Source organism: Rhodnius prolixus, unplaced genomic scaffold, assembly GCF_049639745.1.
Source record: "Rhodnius prolixus isolate KJV_2025 unplaced genomic scaffold, Rpr scaffold_8, whole genome shotgun sequence".
Lineage (NCBI taxonomy): Eukaryota > Metazoa > Arthropoda > Insecta > Hemiptera > Reduviidae > Rhodnius > Rhodnius prolixus.
In genome coordinates, this window is record NW_027411593.1 from 34,299,284 (window position 1) to 34,311,244 (window position 11,961).

Below are 11,961 nucleotides of genomic sequence, written 5' to 3' on the forward strand. Positions count from 1 at the left end.
GTAGTGAGAGTTTTGAGCGTTTGTCGAGTAGTCTGGCTAGAAGTTTGTATCGCTTGTTTAGTTCGGTACGTTTAAGTCTCGTATGGGGGTTCCAGGTAAGTCTCTTGTCTAGGTACATTCCAAGGTACCGCACATGGTCGGCTGGTGGGATAGTTGTATGATGTAAGAAGACAGGTGGTGGAGTTTGTCGTTTGAGTGTGAAGACTATGTATTTAGACTTAGTTGGGTGAATTTTTATACGTCAGTTTTCTAACCAAGGTTCTATTGAGTGAAGGTGGGACTGTAGTGAGCGTACTACGAGGATAGGGTCAGAGTGTGTGGAGAGAATGGCAGTGTCGTCAGCGAAGGTGTAAATAGAGGTATTAAGGTTAGAAGGTAAGTCGGCAGTATTAGATTGTGTAAAGTAGAGGAGCTAAGACACTTCTCTGTGGTACACCAGCAAGGACAGGATAGATGGAAGAGTGAGTAGTGCCTTGAAGAACTTGAAAGAATCTGTCAGAGAGATAAGAACTGAGTATGAGGTAATAAGTGCTAGGAAGGATGCGTTTGAGTTTCCATAGTAGATCTTCGTGCCAGACTCGGTCGAAGGATTGCGATACATCGAGGAATACTCCAGCGCAGTATTGTTTTCGCTCGAGTAAAGTAGCGATGGTGTCTACAACACGATGGGCCTGCTGGATCGTCGAGTGACAGCTTCTGAACCCAAACTGATGGTCCGGTATAATTCCGAGAGATTCTATAATTTCGTGGAGGCGTGGTTACAGAAGTCTCTCGAATATTTTGCCCAAGAGAGGCAGTAAGCTTATAGGTCGATAAGAAGAAGGTAGTTGGGTCGGTTTGTTGGGCTTAGGTATCATTCGAACTGTAGAAAATTTCTAGAGTATAGGGTAGTAAGTAGTTCTGAGAATAGAGTTGTAAATGGTAATGAGGAAGACTATTGCTCCAACTACCAAAAAAAGCAATACAAACATTTAATGAAATTTTTAGAGCAATCAAAATTCAGAAAATGGCACTTTTAAGCTTTCCGATTCCCTTAATATTTGAAATTCTAGAAATGCCTTAAATGTCACTTAATTTATACACAGAGTTGAAACCAAAGATGTTACTGACGTGGCGTCATAAATGGGTCCTTTTTTTAAAAAATTGTTAATTTGAATATTGATTGTAACCAGCGGTTAATCAGATAGTTAATCAATTAGAAGTAAGATAGTTTTTTAAGTCAATGAAAACCTCACAAATTCTTGGGACAATAGTTCAATTAAATATGTTAATTAAGAACATTAGTGATTAAATAATTAAAATAAAATTGTTGAAGCCATTTTTTGAATAATTGTGAAAAACTGAAAAATCGTATCAATAAATCGCAATTCCATTGAACTAATTTACAAAACGTAATTCTAAGTTTGAACATTCTGCTACTTTTCAGTTTTTTAGCCACACAAATACTTGTTTCTCTAAACTTTTTTTGGGTACTCCAGCTGTCTTAGAAGATACCAAATCATTTTTGAAATAAGAACCTAACAGCTTTGTTAATTTCATTTTTTGAATTCTTTTGGTTTTTTTTAATGAGTAACATTTTTTGTTTGTACATTTTTGTGGTACAAGTTTAACGGTTTCAGCCAAATCGGAATTTCCAATTCATTCTAATTGAATTACTTTGAATAATAGAATCTCCTTTTTTTCCATTCAGTTTCCCTTTACGAGGAAAACATGGAAATCAAAAATATTCAACTATTTACGAATACAGCTATCCTTTGAAGCATGACGGGAAAATTTGGAAAATATTTTCTAAATTCCAAAATGTATTTTTACGAGACCAATGCAAAATGTTATTTGTTTGTCGATTATCATTTGGAGAGTCACTCACGGCTGCAGCCTAACCAGATAAAATAACTTCGCTTGTTACTATTTAAGCTGAAAATGATAAAAATTTCAATTTTTCATCTAGTTAAAAAGTACCTTCCATGCAGGATTTGAATAGATCTTTGCAGCCCAGCTGACCCAGGACAAAATTATCTATAAATCGATTGATAGATTTAATTAGTCTTTCAGAACTATTCGCCTGAGAATAGAAAGAGAAAAAATCAAGTTATTTGCCCTTTTTATATTTCTTCCAAACGTTTATATCTGTAAATATATAATTGGGAATTTAATAGGATTAATTTAAATTATCATGAGGATTTTAATGCGAGTATAATCCTGTGCCAACAATTTAATCTAGAGTCCCATTTAGTAAAAAGGTTTTAACCGCCCTAAACCCAAACCTTTCTTCAATCAACCCTTGTCAATTTCCATTAGATTTCCTAAATTAATTAAAGGGCCCGGCATAAAAAGCCATTTAACTTGTCCATCATTTATGGTTGAACGCTAAATCTTGCTTCTCGTTCTTCGTTGAGAAGGTGATATCGAAATGTTCGAATACAGACAGTATTTCATAATAGAGAGAAATATAAGAGATTAATCGGCAATATGGCGGCACAAAGGAGAGGGTTTTTTTTTATTATTACTAGATCATAGCAGGTGGACACTAAGCTTTACAATTATGTGTATATAGAATGGAAAGTGTCCACTTATCTGACTGGCTGGCCAACTTTACTTTCAGGACAGCTTGAGCCTCAAGATTAAATTTAGACTGACATCACTTAATTGGTCCATCCCTGCAAAGGACTATAAATTTCTCTTTTTTATTTATCTTCTTTTTTTTTTTAGTCTCACCAGCTTTGAAAGGGGTTTTCCCAATTTTTAATTGTCAACAACCTAACCATCCGTGTTAAAGCAATGGTGTCTCTCGAGAGGACCGTCGGACTGTGCCGGAGGGTTTGTGGGATTTACTTTGTAAAAAATAAAAAAAAAACCTGCAACACTGCAAACCTCATACATTCGGTTGAAAAATTATCTTACGATCCAAAAATTTTCTTATATTTAATTTTCTATTATGCGTAGGAAATCCATACTTCTAAAAAGATGCGCCCCTGAGAAAGAAATCCATAGGACACTATGAGGACTATAAGTTCAATGTCCAAAAGACTCTGCAGAATAAAATTCAGCTTTTCTCTAGAATATCGGGATTGATTCAAAGGCGATTGCCATTCTGAGTCCAATTATTACAATGAATTGGCACCATTTTACGTCTTAATCACTTATTATTTATTGTCGAAAGTTACTCCACTGTTATCGACTACTTCGACTATGAAATCACTAATTAATTCGTACATCCTTTGACTTATGAAACGATATAACATTATGGCTGACTAGCATCTGTGCCTATATGTGTGTTTGTAACAACCAGACATATTTGGGCATCTCCCATTTTGTTGCGCAAAGCGATTGTAAAATGTTTTAAACAATATCTCACAAAGACTTAGCGTTTTTTACTTTACAATTAACGATTTGTTTCGTAAACTTCTAACCTTACTGTCCTAATGTAAGAACATCATTTTATAAAAAAAGTATCTATCTGTGAATCAACTCGATACTCTTTCTACTGATTTCTGGTGTAAAACAGTACTTTAAAAGTCAAGAAGAAATCTGAGAAAATTGTGTAGCTGTTTTTGTACTCATTGGTAGCTGATTTTTAACTTATGGTGATAAATTCAGCTATATTTAGGTCTTTTTCAAGCTAATCTAATCTACATCCCGGTTAAATAGTCAGATATTCCCAATTGTCTTCACAGAAATAGAATTAGTAGAATAAGTAGAATTAGAATTAGAAAACGGGACGGGACCTTCGTCCCACGGCACCGCAGCCACAAGAGGCTTATTGTGCCTTCCCCTTTTTGGATCTAGTATACGAACCCTCCTCTCCTGAAGAGGTTGAGGACTTTCCCTACTAGTTCTTTTTGCGCTACCATCTCCTTTGGTTTCAAAGATACAAAGGTAGGTTTCATAACGCAACCACTCTATTGCAATCGAACACCAAGTGAGAAGCCGTTCTCTCCACATCCTGATACAGTCTGCACAAAGGTTCCGAGCTAATAAGCCCCAACTTTGGACAGATGCTTCCTGAACCTACCGTGCCTCGTGAATAGGCCTGCAATGATTTCTACCCAAACACAGGGTCTCTTTTACTCTTAAGCTTACACAGCCGAGGCGTAATAGTCTTGCTATTTGTTTAACCCCAGGACACATCACCCAGTTCTGTTCGTGCTCCCTCTAGATCTAATCTCTGACAGCCGCACGAACCGAACCCTTGGAAATCCCCAGGACAGGCTCTGGGCCGATGAAAGGAGTGTTAGCTTCATTCCTGGTCAGTTGATCGGCTATTTCATTCCTGTTAAACGTAATTAGTACGTTCAATTATCTCTATATAAATTGTCATTTGCTCAGAACCAGTAATTGAGGAACTGAACTTCAAGGGGCGAGATGAGCTCAAGGATAATGCGCTAATTCAGGGCTCTTGTTCAACTGGGATGCCATACAGATTTTTGCAGCTCTCTGCCCGTCGTTGGTGGGCAGTGTCTATAACAAGAGAACGTAGTACGCACTGTGAAGGAATGCGAATTTAAAAAAGTAATAATAAAAATCAACGTTTAGTGCATTTTACAGGTCAACCATAGCTTTACTTTCCAGTCTCTTTTTTTCTACTTAGTGTTGAAAGAAGAAATAACTCACAGTTAAATTTTGGAAGTTGATAAAAGAAAATGAAGTTTTAGTTTCTTGTGGACAAATAATTTTCTCTTTGAATATTTTGAAATGCGCTTTGCTGGTTATCAAGTGAATATTTTTGACATAAACGGTGACAGATAACTGAACATTTTTGACATAAATGGTGGCATGAAACTATGAAAGCTCCTCTGAAGGCATGAAACCATTACTTTGAAGGAATTATTAATGAAACTATGAGAATTGCTTTAAGAAAATTTCATGTGTGTTTCATATCAGTTTATTTATTTATTTTTTAAATTAATTTATGTTTGACATAAATTATTGCGAGTTTTATCAGATAACGGAAAGCCAAAAAAGTTATTTCTTATGAGAGCACACACTCAGTTTCTCTGTAGAGTTTCCAACAGATAAAAAAAAAAAACTTTAGAATATTGGCCTACATTGGGAACGTCGCGTAGGTACGAGTGTGCACGCGTCCTGCACGAGTGTGGGAGAGATTGCACCATGTCCTATGGGAGTGCATGGTTGAATGAACGAAATATTTCTCGCCTGCTATGTCCAGATACACTGAAACTTATTTCAAGCTCTAATGGCCCGAACAGAACTTTCACCTTGTCAAAAGATGACAGTTCAATATGGGTGTACGCACTAGTTGTAGGAGTGAACCAGGAGAGAAGTATATTATACGAATTAGTGACAGATCGTCAAGTTTTTACTCATACCCATATCTTGCCATTATTACCTTGAGAATCAATAAAGTAAAGATCATTTAACACAAATGAATATTCCCCATTTAACTAAACAAGTTTCCCTCTGCAACAATCTTCGATCATGGAATTTTAATGCATTGCAACCAACAAAAATCTATTGTACCCCTTCTGATCACGGGCAGAACCACTCAAAATTGAGATATCTAAGAAATCGCATACATTCAATACCAGAATTATCAGAAGCGGTGATAGGATCAAACGAATTACCAAGTTTAATCAACTGACTGCGATTTATTTTTCGAGATTTTGCTTTTCACAACTCGGAAACATACTTTTTATTTGTGTTCATCTCATATAATTATTTCCTGTTAGAACATGTATTTCCTGGGTTTTTTCTCCAAACAAAATATTAGTTTTGTGCAACAGAAAATCGTGGTGAAATGGATGAGTTAGTGAAGCAGATTTCAATTTTTGTTAGTGAAATAGTTTCAAAATTTACGCACTCTTTTAACGATGTAGACTTGTGAACTCCGTCTACGAGAATCAGCCATGCATTTTAACAAATAAGTATTTGATATTTACAGTAAATATTTTTCGGCGTATGACTACTGCATTCAATAGAACTCCACTACTTAAAATTACCGTTCAACAATGGTGTTATCTCTATTCGCTACATATAAATAATTCTCACCTTTCTGGTCACCAAAAACATCTAATTCTTCATCATCATTCTTTTTTATCCCTTAAACAACTCTATTCGTCGACTAAAACGGCGCTGGCCTGGCCATTTCCTTGACGATTTTTAATAAACAAAACATGTAATTAGGGAATGGAAATGGTTGATAATCCTTTTAAGTCATGTTGCAACATGTTTTTCTTGAAGCTGTAAATTTGAAATAAATAAATAAATAGGAAAATAATTATTTAATTATTAGTTATCATCTCAAAACACTCAAAGGTATCCAAAAAAGAATTATTTGTAAGTTTTTACAAGGATGATCTAGCAAAGTTGAAGGAACAGAATATAATCTAACGTTTGAAAAGGATTTTCTTTAAACGGCTCCCAGTTCCCTTAAATAACGGCATCACTTTCACATATTATTAGAAGCGCTGGCGAACAGTCTGTCCAAACTCTAATTAAAATGGTCTCCTAAACAACAACAACAATAATAGAAGCTCCCTCTGCTTTGGAAGAAGGTATCACCCTCGGGCTTGGGGAGGAGCGATAGGAGTCCAGAGACGGAGCGAATAGAAGTTGTGCTTTGCTTCTCCATCTCAATGTTAATCCGTCTGGGCCCAGCACTAAGCCTTATCAGTAATCTGTTAATATAATTCTGTGTGCGGGGGGGTTCTTCTCTACTCTGCCTAGCCACAGCGGCTGCCTCCCAACAAACTAATTGCATTGCAAATTTCTTTAACCCTTACAACTATTGCTTGAAATAACATTACAGTATAAATATAATTCAACGCAAATATTCAATATTAAATTTGCTATTAGATTCACTGTTGAGTTTTAGATTTAAACTAAATTTTAAAAAATCCTTTTCAGAGAAATTATTTATAATTTAATAAAGTTAATTCCAGTTTGACAAAAGTCAGTGTGTTCCTTACTTTTATAGCTCAAAACTTGGTTACTAATCTTCAGAAATTATGCATTATTTTCTGTATCTCGAATCCATCTGTAAGCCAGCAACGCGATTTCTTTCCAACAAAAGGAATTGTCCTGTAGAACTAAAAATTCCGAAAATATTAGAAGCGCCGTATTCAACCATTGCGCATGTTTTTGGACCGCAGATGACAGTAAATGGGTTTTTAAATGTTAGAATCCTAAGCTTTTTTTCGATGCTTAATTGGTACTGTTTTCTAAAACTGAGTGATTTGATTGCAAAATTCCCAATATAAAAGGAATGAATAAATTTTAGAAACAACTCCAGAAATGATACCATGAATTCCCCCTTTTGAGCTGCAGATCTTTGATTAAGTATCCCCCCCTTTTTTTTTTTATAAAAAAATTAAACATTGAATCACATATTTAAACACAACCGAATGCTGCTTAACTATTAGGGTGAGACTGTTGAGGAAGCTTTAGTATATAAGCTATTGGGGAACGTTACAAGGGTCAGATTGATATTTAGAGGGCATTGCTACCCATTTGCATTTGTAAGCTGTTTATAAAAATAGGGATTACAACTGTAAAACTGTTAAAAGAAAAGCTTGTTTCCGATATTTTTTAGTCACACTCGATTGCAATAAAAACCCAAATTAATTAAGTATTTAATAAAAAAAAATTAAATATCAATTAAAAGCAACAATCATTGATTCGAATTAAAGTTCTCATTACCGAAACTTGATCTCCGCGTTAGAATCCAGTATTCGCTAACTAGGATATGGTATTAAATCATACTTCAAAATATTTGGTTACATTTTTATTCTTAAAACGAAATGATTAGGTAAATAAATGATTAAGTCGGACGATCTACGCATTACAAAGCATTATATTATAATAACATACGTTACAATATCATTGAAATTTCGAAGGTAAATGACACGTAGTCGCCTGTATCATTCATCTTTATTAGGTTCGTTTGGTTATCCACGCAATCAAATATCCTCTTTGTTTCTCAGATTTGTGATTAGACTTCTTGCTAGCCATTTTGGTTTCTCAAGACATCTCTGCAATCAAAATACTGTTTAAATAGTTAAGAAGTCTTTCACAGACCTCGCTCAGTCTATTATTCGTCTCTAAATGAAACTGAAATATAAAATAGAACGGGAAAATAACGAATTGGGGTCCAGTTCGTCCAGATTTCCACTTGTTTTGTCTCTGTTATCTAGTTTTCAGGCATAAGCTGAAATATACATAAAGGGTAGCCTTCTTTTAGGAAATGAAATGTAAAATACAACGGAAAAACACCGAATTGGCTTCCAGTTCGTCTAGATTTCTATTTGTTCTGTCTCTGTTATGTAGTTTAAAGGCCAAAGCTGAAATATACATAAAGGGACGTCTTCATTTGGAAAATGGAAGGTAAAATGCAATGGAAAAACACCGAATTGGGGTCCAGTTCGTCTAGATTTCTACTTGTTTTGTCTCTGTTATCTAGTTTACAGGCCAAAGCTGAAATATACACAAAGGGTCGCCTTCATTTGGAAAATGGAAGGTAAAATGCAATGGAAAAATACCGAATTGGCTTCCAGTTCGTCTAGATTTCTACTTGTTTTGGCACTAGTTTTGAGGCCAAAGCTAAAATATACATAAAGGGTCGCCTTCTTCTTGGATAAGAAATGTAAAATACAGCGGAGGATAGGCTTATACAAGACATTAGATGATGCGGCATAGTGGTCCTTTATCAACACTTCTGTTGGCCTCCAGACTTCAAAATGTTGTGCACCAAGAGTGCTCACCAGCCTATGCGCACTAAACTCAAAAAGATGCCTTATGCAATCGTACATAAATATATGAACTTAAGGGTAGTAAATTTTAATAAAACGACTGCTTTTTTCAGTTCACTGAAATGCACCAAACATAACCGTCGTTTTTTTACACCTACCACTTACAAATTAATACTTTCAATTTATCAAATTTGACTTCGCCACAATACTTTCTTTTGCTTGAGGTGAGAGGCAAGAATAAAAAGTGGATATAACGAGTGCAAACAAAAAGTTTATTTACTATTTTAAATTGATTTCTCTTCTGGTGTAAATCCTACTTATTTACACAATTACGATTGTGAGTTCTCTCTCATTTTGAAAATTCTTTCTATTTGAGGAAGTGTTAAAACAATAGAAACAAACCTTAATCTCCATGGTTACCGCTTTCTCACCCTGCTGAGGGAACTGTCCAATGACTCACTGGTTCGATGGTAAGTTTTCCTGTTGGGAGACCTTTTTCCCATTTGTATCTTTCTTCCTTTACTTTTTTCTTTCTTTCTTTTTTTTTTGTTGATTTCCTATCGTTTTCAATTACACAGGAATATAAGAGCGAGCAATATTTACTGAAGGATTTGTAAGTATGCAGAACGAGAAAAACAAAGAAAGAAGCAGTCCATTTCCTATTGTGGTGACGTCATTCCTACCGAAATGTATTACTTGTTTCCGGTTTGGTCCTCCTTTCTACAGCAAATAAATCCTCTTCTTTAATTGGAAACTCGATTTTTCTAACCAACTTGAAAATCAGTTTACAATTATTGTTTACATATTGATCCCTGAAAGATTTCAATATATCTCAAGGGGACCTTTTTTATCTTTGTTTTTTACATTCACCGACCACACGAGAGAGTATGGCAAAATAATGTAGATTTATTATTCAAGTTTCTACCGTAAATAAACGTTTACGAGACCTCCGTCCAGCTTCCTCAAAAACACATAAAAACTTTGTGTTCTATCATTGTTTTAGGTCGTTTCTCGGAGAAGGGTTAAGGTAAGATTAATTTCAGTGTAATGTACGTTTCAAACTGCTTAACGTTGATAAAAATTAAATAAGACAAACGTTCGGAGTCAGGAGAAAATTTCTTCAGTCAGAACTTTGGGATTAAGATAACGTGTCACTAATTTTTTTAAAGTCCATCTATGAACTGATCTACAAACTAACAGCTCTTCATTAAGTAATTTAACTTTAATTATAATAATACAATTTTATGCTTAACTAATGAGGTTCGGTTTTGAAAGCAAGCACATTCATAACTCGCCTAAAAGGTCTAACAGCCTTTATTTTTGTTTTTCAATTGTGTTTTCAAGCTAGAAGACCTTTCCTATCACCTCAGTGGTTGACGGTACAGTAGGAGCTAGGTATCGACTTCGTCTTGATCATTTCCTTAATATCATCGCCATACTCTCAAAACTGTTCTTCCCTAAATGCTTCTTTGCGAACAGATTGTGGTATCTGGAAGAGCTATATCTATGAGAATCGCTCTAATCTCTTCTCTAATGCGCAATTATTATGTCAGGTTGGTTGTCAAGGGTACAACTATTCGTCAAAATGATCGATTTATCCAACCGTATCAGGAACTGGAAGCGATTGATATTTGCTATAAGGTGTACCGTCTTTAGTTAATCTTCACTTTAATAACCAAGTTTTGTTGATGGAAACTTTTTGTTGGTACAAAAATACAACAATGGCGCTAAAATGTTTGTGGTTTTTGCGCACATCATTCTTGATATTAGGGTCTTTCCTTATAGCATTTTGCCTTTATCTTTTGGTCTTAAATTTCTGCGAGGAAACCTCCATTTTCCGAGAAAGTTCCTGAAACATCTTTAAACGTGCAAAGCCTTTTTTTTTTTGGTGCATTGCCGTCCTTTTGGATAGTGTTCAGTCGTTTCAGACTACATTGCCCATCAGCGGTATGTGAACTGTAAGAAGATCCTAGGAATTGAAAAACAAAGAACCAGCAGCTGGATTCGAAACCAAGATCTCTAATTGAGTATACAGAACTATAAACTTTAACTAATCTATTATTTTATTACTCCTATTACATCAACATCCTTCAGTATACTGCCGAATCCTAGATAGTGTTCGTTCTCTGAGAATAACACTCAAGAGGACATTGAACTGTAGACGGTCTTTGAAAAAATAAAATCTATCATCACCTAAATGTATAGTTTGCTTGAAAACGTCCAAATTTTAACAAACATTACTGAAGAAAATTTTTTAATGACTTTCTTAATGTTGAAAGAGAAAATTGTTTATTTCCATTTATTTATTTAAATTTTAAAAAATAATTATTTAATCAATAATTGATGAAAAAAAGCGGCCTTCTAATTTCATTCTAAATGCAATGTATTCTGCAGTAAATTACAAAAAAGACTACACATATCAGGTTGCATAGTGTGTAACCTGAGCAGTTAGCAATATTATTTGCTCTTTGTGGATTTAATTCCTGCAACTGAAAAGTGAGAAAGATAGAAATATTGGATCACTAATACAACTTGACAACAATCACCATTCAAAAATAATAATTACTAGATATTCCCCAGGGAATTTCACATTTGTGATATTAACCACTCGCTGCACTAGGGTTATTAGTCAAGAACTCCCATTAATCCCATATGGTAACATTCATTTCTCTCAAAAAGTAAATAATTTTTTACTATTTTTATTTTTTATTTTAAATAATATTGTAAATTTTTAACAGATTTTACAAAAAATCTGTGATAAGCCTCTCATTAACAATAACAAATAATTTTCCATGTTTGTAACATTTCTAACAACATTTCAAAAACGTTTGTAACAACTAAAATATAATAAAAACATTCTGGCCATTTCACTTAAGCAAAACAAGATGGTCGCAGCTTTAGTTATTTCCTCACCTTGACTACTGTTCCTTGGAATTAACTGCAGAGCTGAATCTAAAAATTGCAACAGTCTTTGAATTCTAGTAATCGTTTTATTTTGAATATAAAAAGGAATGGTCTTGTTTCACCCTCACTTCATACTTCTTGATTAGCTGAAAGTACAGAAGCAGCTATTTCCTGGAAAACTTCTTGTAGATGCTCACCAGAAATCAACACCCTCAACGTTTACTTGATATGTAAGGCAGCTGGATTTGAAACTAAGATTTACAAATGGGAATTCGGTAAGCTATCCTCCGGGCTAAACTTTCATCATTTATTAATCATTTTCTTTCCAGAAGAAGAGGAGCTAAAGGTCGTA